Source organism: Pelobates fuscus, chromosome 8 (assembly GCF_036172605.1).
Source record: "Pelobates fuscus isolate aPelFus1 chromosome 8, aPelFus1.pri, whole genome shotgun sequence".
NCBI lineage: Eukaryota > Metazoa > Chordata > Amphibia > Anura > Pelobatidae > Pelobates > Pelobates fuscus.
This window is the reverse complement of record NC_086324.1, coordinates 135,158,203-135,172,766: the sequence shown is the minus strand read 5'-3', so window position 1 is coordinate 135,172,766 and position 14,564 is coordinate 135,158,203. Positions and strand designations below refer to the sequence as shown.

The following is a 14,564-nucleotide window of genomic DNA, read 5'->3' as shown; positions in this document are numbered from 1 at the left end:
TTTACTATGGGCCATTAAAATTGTATGAGAAGTATCAATTTCATGACGAGTATTGCACAAGAGGAGAATAGAAACTGTAAATTATACATGCTGTGGAAGCAGTGTGTGCAAAACCTATTGTCATGGAGGCCGTGCAGTCTACTGGGGAATGATCGTTTGTAAGTTATGAAGTTTCAGTACTCTTTTAGAATATCCTATTCGGACACATCCATCTCCATGCAACTACTTCACATTCTCCCAAGGTTCTGTTCTGAGCCTCCCTTCCCTCTCACTCTATTGTTGATACAATTAGTGGTTTTGTATTCCTCAGTGAGCACTTCCTGTCAGTCAGGCCGGGTAAAGGAAACAGAAGCTCCTGTACCGCGGACCGGAGCTCTGCCACTAGGGGGTGTGGGGGAGAGGAGAGACCACTAAGGGGCAGGGGAAGAGAGAGGAGAGACCACTAAGGGGCAGGGGAAGAGAGAGGAGAGACCACTAAGGGGCAGGGGAAGAGAGAGGAGAGACCACTAAGGGGCAGGGGAAGAGAGAGGAGAGACCACTAAGGGGCAGGGGAAGAGAGAGGAGATAACACTAAGTAAGGAGCAGGGAGAGAGCTTTATGGGACGCAAGGGAGAGCTCTAAAGGACAGGGGGGGGGACTAGGAGAGAGCACTAGGAGTCAGGAGAGGAGATCTCAAAGGGATGGGAGGGGAGAGCACTATGGGAAAGGGGTCAGGGGAGAGAACAATTTTACAGCGACAGGTTTATGTAGCCCAAAAAAAAGCCCCACGTCGCTGCTTGCTCCTCTGCCGCCACTCTTCCTCTGCATTACGTTGGTCGGTGGGCGAGACTGATCCCGCCCACCGGCCGAGGAGACATAATGCGCATGCGCGGCAGTGCCGCGCATTAGAGCTCCCCATAAGAAAGCATTGAAAATGCTTTTCAATGCTTTCCTATGGGGAATTGAGCGACGCTGGAGGTCCTCACACAGCGTGAGGACGTCCAGCGACGCTCTAGCACAGGTTTCCTGTGCTAGGGACACGGATGTGCCCTCTAGTGGCTGTCTAGTAGACAGCCACTAGAGGTGGAGTTAACGCTGCAAGGTAATTATTGCAGTTTATAAAAAACTTCAGTAATTACACTTGCAGGGTTAAGGGTAGTGGGAGTTGGCACCCAGACCACTTCAATGGGCAGAAGTGATCTGGGTACCTGGAGTGTCCCTTTAAGCTTTTCAGGTCCGCCCCATGCTTTTCTAAAAAGTGAATCACTACCCCTATGATTTGTACATTCGTTTTTAATTGCTCTTAGATGTTCGAGTCTTGATTTTATTTTCCTACATGTTCGGCCAACATACTGTCTGCCGTAAGGACATTCTCAAAGATATACTACATGTGTAGTATTACAAGTGATAAAATGTTCAATTTCTTATATCTTGTCGGAAAAGATGTGATTTGATGAAAAGTGTTTGTCATTGTTGTTCCTTGGGTTGAAGCCACAGTAAAGCAGACTTTTTTTTTTACAGCATTTATAGATCCCTTCAGTGGTATTGGAGAAAATAATGGTATACAAAAAAATAAAATAATAAAATAATAAAAAAAATAATAATAATGGTATGGGAATATTATTACAGATCAGGCTTGGAGCCATGATATTTTTAATTGTAGTTTTTCGTTTAAGTTACGGATGCACCGAAATTTTAGCTGCCGAAGTTTTCGGAATAAAACACCTACATGGATTGTGTGTACACCACTGACCTCAGGAGACGGCAGCCTGTAACAGCTACCTCTTTGACCTGGTAATAAATTCAGGTTTATTACTTAGCTGTAAATTGTGAGGAAGTGAAAGTGAAATTAAACTGATTTTTTTTTTTTAAGGCCAAATTAGCCAAACTGAAAATTGTTGTTTTTTTTAGTTTAGTTGTTATGGCCTAAAATGTGAAATTCACTGTAAGTTGCTGACAATTAAAAAGTCCAATATTAATAAAATTGTAGAAAAAAACAAGACAAAAAAAAACATTTAAAATCATTTGGGGAAAACAGTCATTTTTGGTTTGGTTTTCGGCCAAGAGCATCCTGAATTTTCAGTTTCGGCCCAGAATTTTTATTTCGCTGCATCCCTAGTTTAAATACAATTTTCGGTTTGTCTCCACTTTTAATTGGCATAACATGGTCTTGAGATATAATTGGCCAATGTGCCACACTAGTTATCTTGGAGTCTATGTTTCTATGTCTCTGTTTCTATGAGTCTATATTTTATGACTAATTTTTATGGCTCGTTTTTAAACACAAGTTACACTCCTTTTTTGTTTCCGGCCTGCAAAGGATCTTTTTAGTCTATTAAGTTTCTACACCATACAAGCTGTCTGTTTTGCGTTTCTAAGATCATCTACTAAACTGTTACTTTAAGATATGTGAAGGACATTTCTTCTAAAGAACAGCAATATACGTTTTTTTGTTTTTTTTTAATTCTTTATTTTTGTAGTGCATATAGTTGGAACAGACGTACATGTGGTACCCCAACGGCAATCCACATGCTTATTTCAACAATAGATACAGTAGGGTATGGTTAAACAATGCACATTTTTGAATATGTTATAGAATGATGCGTTAATCTGATAAAGTAACAATAAAAGATAGGACAACGTAAAATATAATAACGTAAGAGTAGGTCTGGAGATTAGAGTATGTCCACGCAGGCGTATAGTATTAACATTGCTTGGGTGAGCCGTTAGTCTAGCGTGGCCTCACGTTCGGTATGTTTTAAATAATGCTGCACCCGTTGCATTTGCTTTGATATTGCTGTTCAGGCACCTTCTCCCTTTTATCAGGACAAGAGAGGTACACGCTTAAATAGGACAAAGTGCCATACAACAACTGTCGATCTGTGCTACGAGTTATGGTCATCAAAAAGTAATCACTCAGTGTAATGCCAATTATAAGCAGGCTTGGGTTTCAGCCGTAAGTTATGTTGGCGGGCGGCTTAATGCCATGCTAGGTTATCACATAGAAGGAAAACAATAACAAAGGCAAAAGCTCTATAGGAATTAAAGTAAAACATAATAACATAACATAAGAGCATGTTAAAGATTCTCGCTGAATACCTATCTAGCATATGAACATGACAGTCTGATCTTGGCACAATTTTTAAGCTATAAAGATAGTCAAGCTGTGGTACTCGTTTGCTGCAAGTCTCTGCATTTTTTAACCTTCAAAGTTTTACAAGTGCGATAAGTGAGCGGCGTAACCTGCATAGAATATTGATTAACACACTATATAACACATTAAGTGGACCATAGACATCTGTGCGTTCTACCAGTTCATTAATATGGTAGTTGGAGCGTAATAGGTACAGGTACAAGAGAGTAAGCTTATGCAAGATTGATCAAGATATGAGGCCACTGGGAACAAGCTTTACCAAAAATATCGTGGAGTTGCCCTTAGGTTGAGTTTGATTGGGGCAGCAGAAACCAGAGATTGTGTCAATAAACTCACTGCTTGGAGGCACGTAAATGGTTAAGGAGTTTAAGTATTATTCAGCAGTGGGGTGTTAACCAACCCCTGCACCATGCATGCTATATAAGCCTGGTATCAGATTATGCTAAGCGCAGTTGTATTGTTACCGGACATTAGGCTAGGCAATATGTATGATAGTGAACATGCTGTGCTCTCTGGTTTTAAGGCATAGGTAACCTGTTAGGCTTGCTATCGGTTTAGGCAGTGTTAGGGTACATTGTATGCCTGGTAAAGACAATAAGAGATCCTCGGAGAGATCTACTAAAACGCTAGGGCGTGGTTATGGAGTTGTCGACAGGCTTGGCATCAAACAAAAAACAGAAAACTAATAACCATCAAAATTAAGTAAGAGGTCAGGCCCAGGTAGAGAAAGTAAAAAGGCAAACATGACTCCAGGCTTACAGTCTATCATAGTAGTGAGGGAGCGTCCAAAGTCCTGTTTCGCGTCCAAGCTGGTAGTTGGGCTGCGTTCTTTCACCCTATGCCACTGGTGTGTTGTATGGGGCAATCTATTCTGTGATCTTGGTGTGCAGTGTCCTGCTGCCATGTTGCTTGCTGCGTGCTTACCCAGTTCACAGTGGATCGGCAGGTGGGTGCAGTCGGTGTAGGGGTTCCACTTGATGCCTTCTCGGTGATGTGCTTGCTGTTGCATCCCCACCGACGTCGCGGCAGTCTCTCAGGAGTGTTCCCTCCTTTTGCTCTGCGGTTGTGAGTAGGGATGTGAGTAGGTTGAGGGAGTCATCGTTTTTGGCGCCATTTTCCCAATCTTTGCCACTTGAGGATAGCTTGTCGATGGCGGGAGCTGGGTGATGGTACATCGGGCAAGGCGACTTTTGGCTTGCAGGGCAGCTCTTGTTCCAATCTGTCAGCTAGTCGCTCCCAAAAGGCTGCAAATGTACGCTCTATCCGCTTCAGGATATCAGGCTCCTCTGTGCAGTGGCTAGTCATCCACGTGGCGTCCGCCATTATGGTTTGCCCCATTGTCGCGGGCTGACTGCGTGGTTGAGGTGGCTGTCCGCAGTATGGCCGGGCTTGTTCCCATAGTGGGACCGGGATAACCCCCACCGGTCCGGGGGGGGGGGGAAGTATCTTGTTTCCCGGGCCACCTGCGAGAGGACGGGGAAAGCGGCCGTCTCTCCCCGTGTCCAGTGCCTGCAGGCCGCGGCTAAACGTCTCGGGCTGCTGTGCACCTATTTCCAGACGAGTGGTATCGTGAGGTTCAGTGAGGCTTACTGATCCCAGGCATGGCAGGCTCGTGTAGGTGCGAGCCATTATTATCGATTTTTGGGCAATTTTTCAATTTTGGCTGCAGGAGCTCAGCATACGAGCGTCTACTCAGGAAGCCAGTCAGGCTCCGCCCCCCAGCAATATACGTTTTAAGCATTTATTGGACATTGCCTTATATTGGAAATTTTAAACTAAAAATGAACGGATCTAGTACCCATTTTCTATTAGTATTTGGGTATATCACTTTATTTTGATATCCCATTTGTTTTATGTTCATTTAGTTTTGTGCTACTCTTGATCTACCTATGCTTAATGCATATAATTAGTGTTAATAACGTTGGTATTCTTTAATTATTGATCTTGGAGAGTGGCTTAGGTTTTTTCTTTTAACTGTTGTGTTACATCCTATAAGGATTATTCCAATTGGTTGGAGCCATCTTAGTAAGTTTACATTAAGAGCTAGCTATCTGTACTGATTTACCGAGAATCAGGCCAATGTAAAACAAGGAAACGGGGGGGGGGGGGGGGGGGGGGGGGGGGGGAGGGGGGGTACCTGGATTGTCTTACTCGTAGTTAAAGTATTTTTTTAAAACTGTGATGCCTTGGAAATCCATTTAATTAGAAATTCCAAAATTACCTGTTCATCTGTGTTGCTCAAAGAAGTGTGAGGAGAGAGACTTTAAAAAAAAAAAAAAAAATATATATATATATATATATATATATATTAAATATTGGGCTGTTGATAAATTGCACAATTTCTACATTTTTAGTAGCATAATCTCTTCATTTCCGTAGTACAAACTAATTTAGTTTAGGACTCGCCCCGAGAGTCGTTCCTTGATCTTGGCAGGTGAACTTACACTTTATAGCATTACAATGGTGCTAAAAACTTCTGACTCTTGCCTTGATCTTGGCATTGCAATGGTACTAAAATCCTTTATTTTAAAAACAGTGTACATGTAGGCAGATTGTCATTTTTAAATAACTCATGTGTTGCTGCCGCCAAGAGTGATTAAAATTCAGGCTAATGAATTTCAAGGGGATGCCTTTATGTATAAAGGCAACATGTTAAACAAGTAATAGTCACCAGAGTCACAGTCAAGTCAATATGACATTTCTGCAAAGTGCTCAGCTTTTCAAACTATTTTTTATAGAGATCCTTGGATTCATGGTCCACACTTTAAATATTTTATATTTCCAGAAATAGCAGCATTTAGCTTAACCCCTTAAGGACCAAACTTCTGGAATAAAATGGAATCATGACATGTCAGACATGTCACACATGTCATGTGTCCTTAAGGGGTTAAACCCAATGGGATTTAGAATTGTATAACTAGGACTATATAAAACCTAAGCATTTTTAAAGGGTTAGTTATTCTTGAACATAAAATTACTTTTATGTGCAAATAGCTCACCGAAAGTTCAAACTATGTATGTAAAAAAATTATGAGGTTTGTCTGTGAAAGTGTGAGGCGGCAAAAACAGACAACGTGAATTACAAGTTTAAGGCCAGAAAAGCTGGTCTGAAAGCAAAGCTCATCTGGAGAATTACTCCAGTCTGGCCATTTCCAACCTTAAAGGACCACTCTAGTGCCAGGAAAACATACTCGTTTTCCTGGCACTAGAGTGCCCTGAGGGTGCCCCCACCCTCAGGGACCCCTTCCCGCCCGGCTCTGGAAAGGGGAAAGGGGTTAAATCTTACCTTTTTCCAGCGCTGGGCGGAGAGATCTCCTCCTGCTCTCCTCCTCCGATCCGCCTCTTCTCCTCCCCGTCGGCTGAATGCGCACGCGCGGCAAGAGCTGCGCGCGCATTCAGCCGGTCACATAGAAAAGCATTCTCAATGCTTTCCTATGGACGCTGGCGTGCTCTCACTGTGAAAATCACAGTGAGAAGCACGCAAGCGCCTCTAGCGGCTGTCAATGAGACAGCCACTAAAGGAAATAGGGGAAGGCTTAACCCATTCACAAACATAGCAGTTTCTCTGAAACTGCTATGTTTATGAAAAAATGGGTTAACCCTAGAAGGACCTGGCACCCAGACCACCTCATTAAGCTGAAGTGGTCTGGGTGCCTAGAGTGGTCCTTTAAATATAAAATTCACCTGGAGTTCTCACTCAGTACATCAAAGCTATATTCTAATTGGTTATTCTGGGCTTTCATGCGATACAGCTGCAATTAATCATGCTCAGAGACTAGATTAAAAAAAAAAAAAAATTAAAAAAAATAAAACACAATCCCCTGCAAAATATGGCCTATATATATATATAAATATACTTTGATGCAGTTGGCAGGCTTATGCAATGTATGATCATATAATGTAACCAAACCCCCATTATTATTCTTTATCTAGGTGAGGTGTTTTTAAGTAGTACTTTCTACGATTTGAAATCACTGTTTAGTTAATAAGCGAGTGCACTGGTTTGTGTATTTTGTATTTTGGTCCCAGTAGCACCCTGTAATAAATCCATGAATAAATGCATGTTTAGGTGAGTGCAGCCCTCCTGACCTTGTTTATAATTATAGGGGTCTAGGCCAACCCCTGGGCTTTGCACCCCTCCCTGCCACAGGTGTCTCATTCCAGGATCCTATTTAGCCTTGACTTGCAGAGAGTCCCAGTAAGGAAGCATTTCCCAAGTAAGTGGATTAATCTCGTAAGAGCAAGCATTAGGCTGCTAGAGTAGGACCTGCCAAGAATGGGGTACTTTGATGCAGTTGGCAGTCTTATGCAATGTATGATTATATAATGTAACCAAACCCCCATTATTATTCTTTATCTAGGTGAGGTGTTTTTAAGTAGTACTTTCTACGATTTGAAATCACTGTTTAGTTAATAAGCGAGTGCACTGATCTGTATACTATATATATATATATATATATATATATATATATATATATATATATATATATATGTGTGTGTGTGTGTGTGTGTGTGTGTGTGTGTGTGTGTTCCGCAAGATTCACACTTTTTTTTTTTTTTTTTTTTTTTTTTTTAAATACACATCCTCTGTTTAAAAACAAAGGACATCATAACCACTACGTTGCACTATAGTGATTATGGCGCCAACTGCAATGTAAGTAGTCAAACCACTTTGTAACTTCCAGCTGAGAGAAGGCAGGGAGAGGAGCCCAGTGGACCACAGGTAAAGAATGAAGCCATTTCCACCAAGACTAAACTGGGGTGGGCGCCAGGGCACTCATAGCACCAGTGCACTACAGTAGTTATGGTGCTTCATTAATTTAAACGGATATACTACTGCTTCTTTAAATTACAAAGTGATACCAGAACCACCATAAAATGAAACATAGCAGACACACCCCTAAATAATGTCATGCCAACACCCAGATTGCTAGTTTTTTATGATGAGCGCACAGTTCAGTTTATATTTTTTTTTCTGTTCTTGATTATTGTCAGGGAAGTACAAAAGATCAAGGAATACAAGTCAGTCTAGCCTGAACTCTTATCAATGATTTAAGTACTAGATTAGCATCTTACTTTAACCCCTTAAGGGCACATGACATGTCATGATCCCTTTCCTTAAGGGGTTAAGCTGCTTAATGAAACTACTATTATCTGCAAGAGTTCAATACACTAGATTCATGTGAAGACTATCCACCAGACTAAAAAAATAATAAAACTGAAAGCCTTTTCACTTCGCTAAACTAAAGCCTCGAAGCAGTCCAGATTAGCAAATTTTGCTTTAAATAATTGAACGCCAACCAAATATACAATTATCACATTTACCAAAAGGCCAGTCAAGTTAAGATATGCACATCTTGTTGAAATTAATTTTATTTTGGTCCCCCACCCCGCCACAAACAGAATTGTCATTTGACGGTCTTCAAGTTTGGCTCAACCAAACTTCCATTACTGGATCCATAGTTGTGTGTTTAATTGTCCATAATATGGTTCTGGATTTCTGCGGTTTGGTTACATTTGGACAGATTGAAATCCAGTTTACATTTAAGTTAAGTCAGAGGATGAATTGCATAATTTACAATAACCACTGTGATCAATACCTGGATTGTGTTGCTGGTACAGAAGAGACATTTGGTGTTTAGTGAACAAGTTTAAATTTATTTTAAAAAGTGCCAATTTCTATTGAAGTCTGTACTTTTTGTAAAATGAATAGAGGACAACACTTTCACACACACAGAGCACTTCAACAAGCTATTTAGGGGGTGTGAAGTGATCCCTTAAAGCAGGCTTCCCCAAAAATTTGGCCCTCCAGATGTTGCTGAACTACAACTCCCATGATGATATGAATGTAATAGGCTGAGAATCATGGGAGTTGTAGTTCAGCAACATCTGGAGGGCCGGTGTTTGGGGGATGCCTGCTTTAAAAGTCGGTTATGTAATCTGGATTAAATGTTTAAATTCACTTTGCATTCCAAACAATCCTCACTTGCTGCGTACATGGAAAAGGTATACCTTAAAATCTTAAAAAGGCACACATTAAAATCACTGCTTCCTTGTAGATGCATGCTATGTGTAGATCTATCTAATTATGGCATGGTGGCATAGTCTCCATAAATACACCTGGTTAGTCCTTCAAACAGCCTGAGCTCCTATTAAAATCTTTATAGCCGCATCTGGTTCAGTTGTTCATGGAGCTAATACAGGACAGTAGATAGCTAAATTGCATTGTTAACCACACTGTGTATTTTGTAGTTGTCATAGCGATTAGCCAAATACTAGGGGACATACATTTCAAAGCTTAAGTGCCAGAATTAGCCATCAGTATGCCCCATTTCGCTCTGCCCCTAAAATAAAATGACCACAAACAAAGACTGCTTTGTTTGAAGAGGACACCCAGTGCCTGCAGTAAATAAGTAGTCTGGGCACCTTTCATCGAAGGGGTATTATTAGGACTTGTAAAAAGCCATGTCCAGGCAGGTCAATTACAGGCTAGCTATGTGTGTAACCAGCTAAGGACAAGTGTAAAAAAAAAAAAAAAGGAAATGCATCATAAAAGGAGAATTACCCACATTTCTACTGCTTTATTTAATCCAACTAACACTGTCTACCAGGTTTCCTGAGATATTGAGATAATCTATATGACATCACATTATTCTTATCACAAGTCACACACAGATCCATACACTGACTACTGATACAGTGAGTAAGTGGGAATTCAAAGTGGACTTAAAGCATTCAATTGATGCTTTCATTATTTAGGTTACATTTAAAAGTCACTTAGAATTCTCACTGTTACAAATATGTAAAACTTTAATAAAAATTATTTGAAAAGAATTCTCACTGTAGTGACTAGCCTGATAAGTTTAGATAGAGGTAGGTGGGGAACCTTATAAACAGATGCTATATTTAGTATGAAGAATTCGTTATAAATAAAATTGTATTTGTAGAGGAATGTATCGGTGTGACTGACTACATATTGCTGTGTCCACTACACCAGAACGTTGCATTTAACCGCCTTCCATATGAAAAACATGAGAGAATTGCTGTTTGATAAACTATATATTACATGGTATATAATATAGAACAGCAACATTATACAAACACCGTCGGGCTGGAACAGAACAGACAGTATCCCGATTTTCAATATCAACTGACTGTCCGTTATAATAAATTAAAAGAACACAAGGCTAACTAGCAATAAATGGACAATATAAACTCGAGGAAAAAAAAGACAGTATTGCAACAACAACAAAAATAAAATCGATCACATACGGTTAGATGGAATACTAAGCAAGTAACTATGTAATCAAGGCTCTGATTGCAAAGTGTAATTGTTTAATTACCTGCTGCCAATATGCAAATGATTAATTAGATGGTAGGGTGGTCCCCTAGTTACTCGCAGATCTGATAGGAGGGCACAAGGTGGGGGTGTCCCGATCTGTAGTGTGGTTATGGTGTGCCTCTCCTGTGTGGAGACTTGCTGCAGGTAATCCAATACAACAGGTGCCTAGTGTTCAGACACTCCAATACACACACAGCTCCTCCTATGTTCTCACTGATTCTGTGAAACATCTCCCGGAAATCTAAGTCCCTTTCCCCAAGCTAGTTCCCAGGGCAACTAATCACTAGGTGCTACTGAGTAACCAATAGACAGCGTTCCATGAGATAGAGGAATCCACAGTACTGCTAGATGTGGCATTTGCGTTCATGGTTATATTGCACAACAAATCAATACATATTTATCATTAACTAGGGATTTCACTGAAGGAATGACACTGTCATGAGGTTTACTCATTAAATCCTATATTGTAATAAATTGAGGCAACATTTAGACCAAAATAGCTGATCTGGAAAAATTCACCAACTCAGTGACAACCACAGTTTAGATTGCAATTCCTTGTTCCGAGCTTATATGGATAAAGTGCCTTGCATGCATCAATCAGAGGCAACATTCTTTGAGGAGTTGCAGTGACCTTTAGTTCAATAACTTTGGCTCATAATCATCATAAACCATGTAATATTTAAAAGATTCAACATTTAAAATAAGTGCCACCCCAGAATATGTCCTCTGAAATAACCCATTCACCAACATGCATTTTAATCTTTGAAATAATTTTAGCATAATATCAATTTTGAAATATGGGGAGCATAGATACCACATACATATATGATAATACAGTGATTTTGTGCACCGATTACTGTTCAGAAAAACATAAAAACTCTAACTATGCAAATTTACAGTTTTTATTTTTCATTTTATAAATTCCTCCTTCAATAAGATATTGGGGTCATATTGGGGAGCTTTAGACAGTATACAATGTCTTGCAGTATATCACACATGGTCTAATATTACTTTAGGCATGTCATTAATGACCCTCAGGTTAGCCCACGTGCAGAGTCCTGCTGAAGAGCTCCTGAATGGGGGAACGTCTCTTGGCAAAGCGGAACACAAGCAAATATAATAAAATGCTTGTTGTGTGTTTGCTTGTGATTTGTCTCTGTTGTGTCTCCGTAAGTGGAATACCAGAGGACAAAAGTGGGACAGGGTTGAGAGAGGAGGCTGCGGGGAGGTATTACTTGTGTTTGGAGGTTGTTTGTACTGTTCTGTTTTTGGGGTCGGCTGCCTGTGGTGTTGTGTGCATCAGGAGATGCTTGCAGGGATGCAAATAAGGGGGAGGTGTGGGGGGGGGGGGGGTACTGCTTGTGGATGGGACACTGCTTGGAGGCTTTGTGTTTGGAGTGGAAGCAGCATGTGAGGTTGCATGGTGGAGTGGATGTTGCTTGTGGGATTGCATGTCTGTGAATGGGGCTTTTCTGAAGTGTAGTGAGTGCACGTGTTTAGGGGCTGTAGTGTTTGTTGTGGGCATTGGGAAGCTAGAGTGTGCATATGAATGGTAGTGTGTGTGGGGAGATAAAGGTTGTAGTGTGTGTGGAGGGAGAGGGGATGTAGTGCATAAGGGGGTGGGTTTCAGTATGTGAAACAGGGACAGAGGCTACAGTCAGGGCTGTGTTTAACGCAGGGCAAACGGGGCAGCTGACCCGGGCTCAGTTTTATGTCTCAGTGCTAAATACAACTATGCAAGCATGGGAAAATGTAGAGCCCCAGCTGTCAAAGCATTGTTGGAGCTGCACAACAGATGGGGATCGACCTTTTGGCCACCCTTGCGATAAGAAGCACTTCATGTAGCATGTCTGAGCTGACTGCAGTAGAGGATCTTCTGTATCTGGAAGTGCTCACTTGGAGCAACAAACAGTTTCCTGACATCCCAGATAGAGGATACACAAGATCCTCTACCAAGGTCCACCAAGCAATGCTACGTGGAGGGAGGTAAGCAAGCACAGGATGGGAGAAGCTGGAGTACACCATGGGAGCAGACTGGGAGAACCCACAAAGTGAAAGGGGGTGGAAGAGGCACACCAAGGGGGCTGGAGGAAAAAGACACACCAAGGAGGGGGGGATACATAGAGGGGCTGGTCAGAGAATGAGACACCTAGAGGGGCAGAAGGAGAATAAGACATATAGAAGGACTGTGTGGGGAAGAAACACACAGAGGGTATTGGGGGAGGAGAAAGACACAGGGGGTGCTGTGGAGATAAAGAAACACAAATGAACTGGGGGGAGAAATAGACACAAAGAGGGTCTGGGGGAAGAATTAGTCACAGATGAGCTGAGAAGGAGAAAGAGACACACAAAGGGGCTTGAGGGAAGAAAGAGGCACACATAGGGGCCGGGGAAGAGGAAAAAGAGAAACATGGAGGGGCTGTGGGCAGAGAGGCAAGGTGCTAGGGGGAAGAGACACACAGAGGAGTTGGAAGAAGAGACACCCAAAAAGGGTTTTGGGAATAAGAGACTTAAAGAGACTGGGGAAGGTGAGAGAGAGACACACATAAGTACTTGGAGGATAGAGACACACACAGAGGGGCTGGGGGGAAAGAGACATACAGAGGAGCTGGAGAAATGGAAAAAGACATGCACATAGGGGCTGGGAGGAAGTAAGAGATACACAAAGGGCACCGGTGCAAGACACACAATGGGGAAAAATGGGAGATAAGATACACCAATGGGGGGGATAAAAATAAAACACAAAACGGGGTAAGAGAAAACCACAAAAGGGGGATTAAGAGACACACAGGTGAAAATGTATTTGGGGGAATGGAGTTTGGGGGGGCAAAATGCATCTTCACCTGTGTAGCCAAAATTCGTGCACAGGCCCTGAAGGCCCCCTCTTCTAAACAGCGGGCTGACAAGTGAGGAAAATCTTTTATCCCCCACCAGACACAGAAGATTCTCTCTGGGTCTGTGCTTAGGCAGGGTTAGCCCTGCGGTGGCTGGTTGGGGAGATCCTTTTCTCTTCCCTGTCGGCCTTGGCCCATGGCCTTTGCGCTTTGGTCAGTCTGGGCCTGCTCTCAGTCAATGAGCTAGTCCTGTACTGCAGGGCTTAGTTTAGGAAAGCTACCAGAAGCTGCTATGGAGGAGCATCTGGCTCCCCTGGACACTCCAGAAAGTCAAGGAGTGGAGCCTGGTCAACACCAAGTAAGAAATCAAACCATTCTATACTGAACAAAATTATAAACGCAACACTTTTGTTTTTTGCCCCATTTTTCATGAGCTGAACTCAAAGATCTAAGACTTTTTCTATGCACACAAAAGGCCTATTTCTCTCAAAATTTTTTCACAAATCTGTCTAAATCTGTTAGTGAGCACTTCTCCTTTGCTGAGTAATACGGTTTGACTTCTTATAAAGCATGGTTGGCACCAGGGCTTTCCTGGCTCCATACCACTTCCATGTGCTATAACAGTTATGATGTTTGGAATGTTTGTTTAATTATATATTAAATAAAGGTATTTAAAATAATATATATCTGTACTGTAATGCAAATGTAATGCTATGATGAATAAGAGGCAAATAAGTGGACTCATTCAGTCCACCTCCTTGTCCTTGACTTTACGAATGGTATGATCATGTCAGAATGCCCCAGGGAAGGTTAAACACAGACCTATATTTCTTGCTCAGTGCAGGGAGTGAAGCAGGAAAGACCACAGAAACTAAAAAGGTGTATGTATATGGCTGAAGGATCCTGTTATATACTAAGGTAGGGATGAGTTATTTTACATATATTAAAAACATATAGGTATTTGCTTTCAAAACTTGATGAAGGGATTATTATAATAAAGCTAGTTTTGAGGTGTCAGGTGTCCTTTAAGGAAATTCTGCTTCATTGTGCAAACCACTCAATTGCTTCAGGAAGTATAGGAAATATCTGTCATTGTTGTGTTTCAGCTATTATTGACCTTAACGATTGCACCATTTTACAGCATGACTAGGAGGAATAGAGGCAGATCTGTACTGTTTTAGAAGGAGGAGAAGCTATCATTTTTAGCACATGCGTAGACATTAAATTGGTAGAAGGGTACCCAGCAAAGAAAACA

The 14,564-nt window shown here is 41.6% G+C and overlaps 1 protein-coding gene across 1 annotated transcript in view; it reads right to left on the bottom strand.

Moving 5' to 3' along the window:
- TMC5 (transmembrane channel like 5) overlaps window positions 1–10,785 on the bottom strand; it is a 99,896-nt gene extending 89,111 nt beyond the window's left edge. Inside the window, exon 1 of the mRNA XM_063430329.1 lies at window positions 10,477–10,785. The gene's annotated coding sequence lies outside the window, so the exon portion shown is untranslated. The remainder of the gene's footprint in view (window positions 1–10,476) is intronic.
- Between the last annotated feature and the right edge of the window lie 3,779 nt (window positions 10,786–14,564).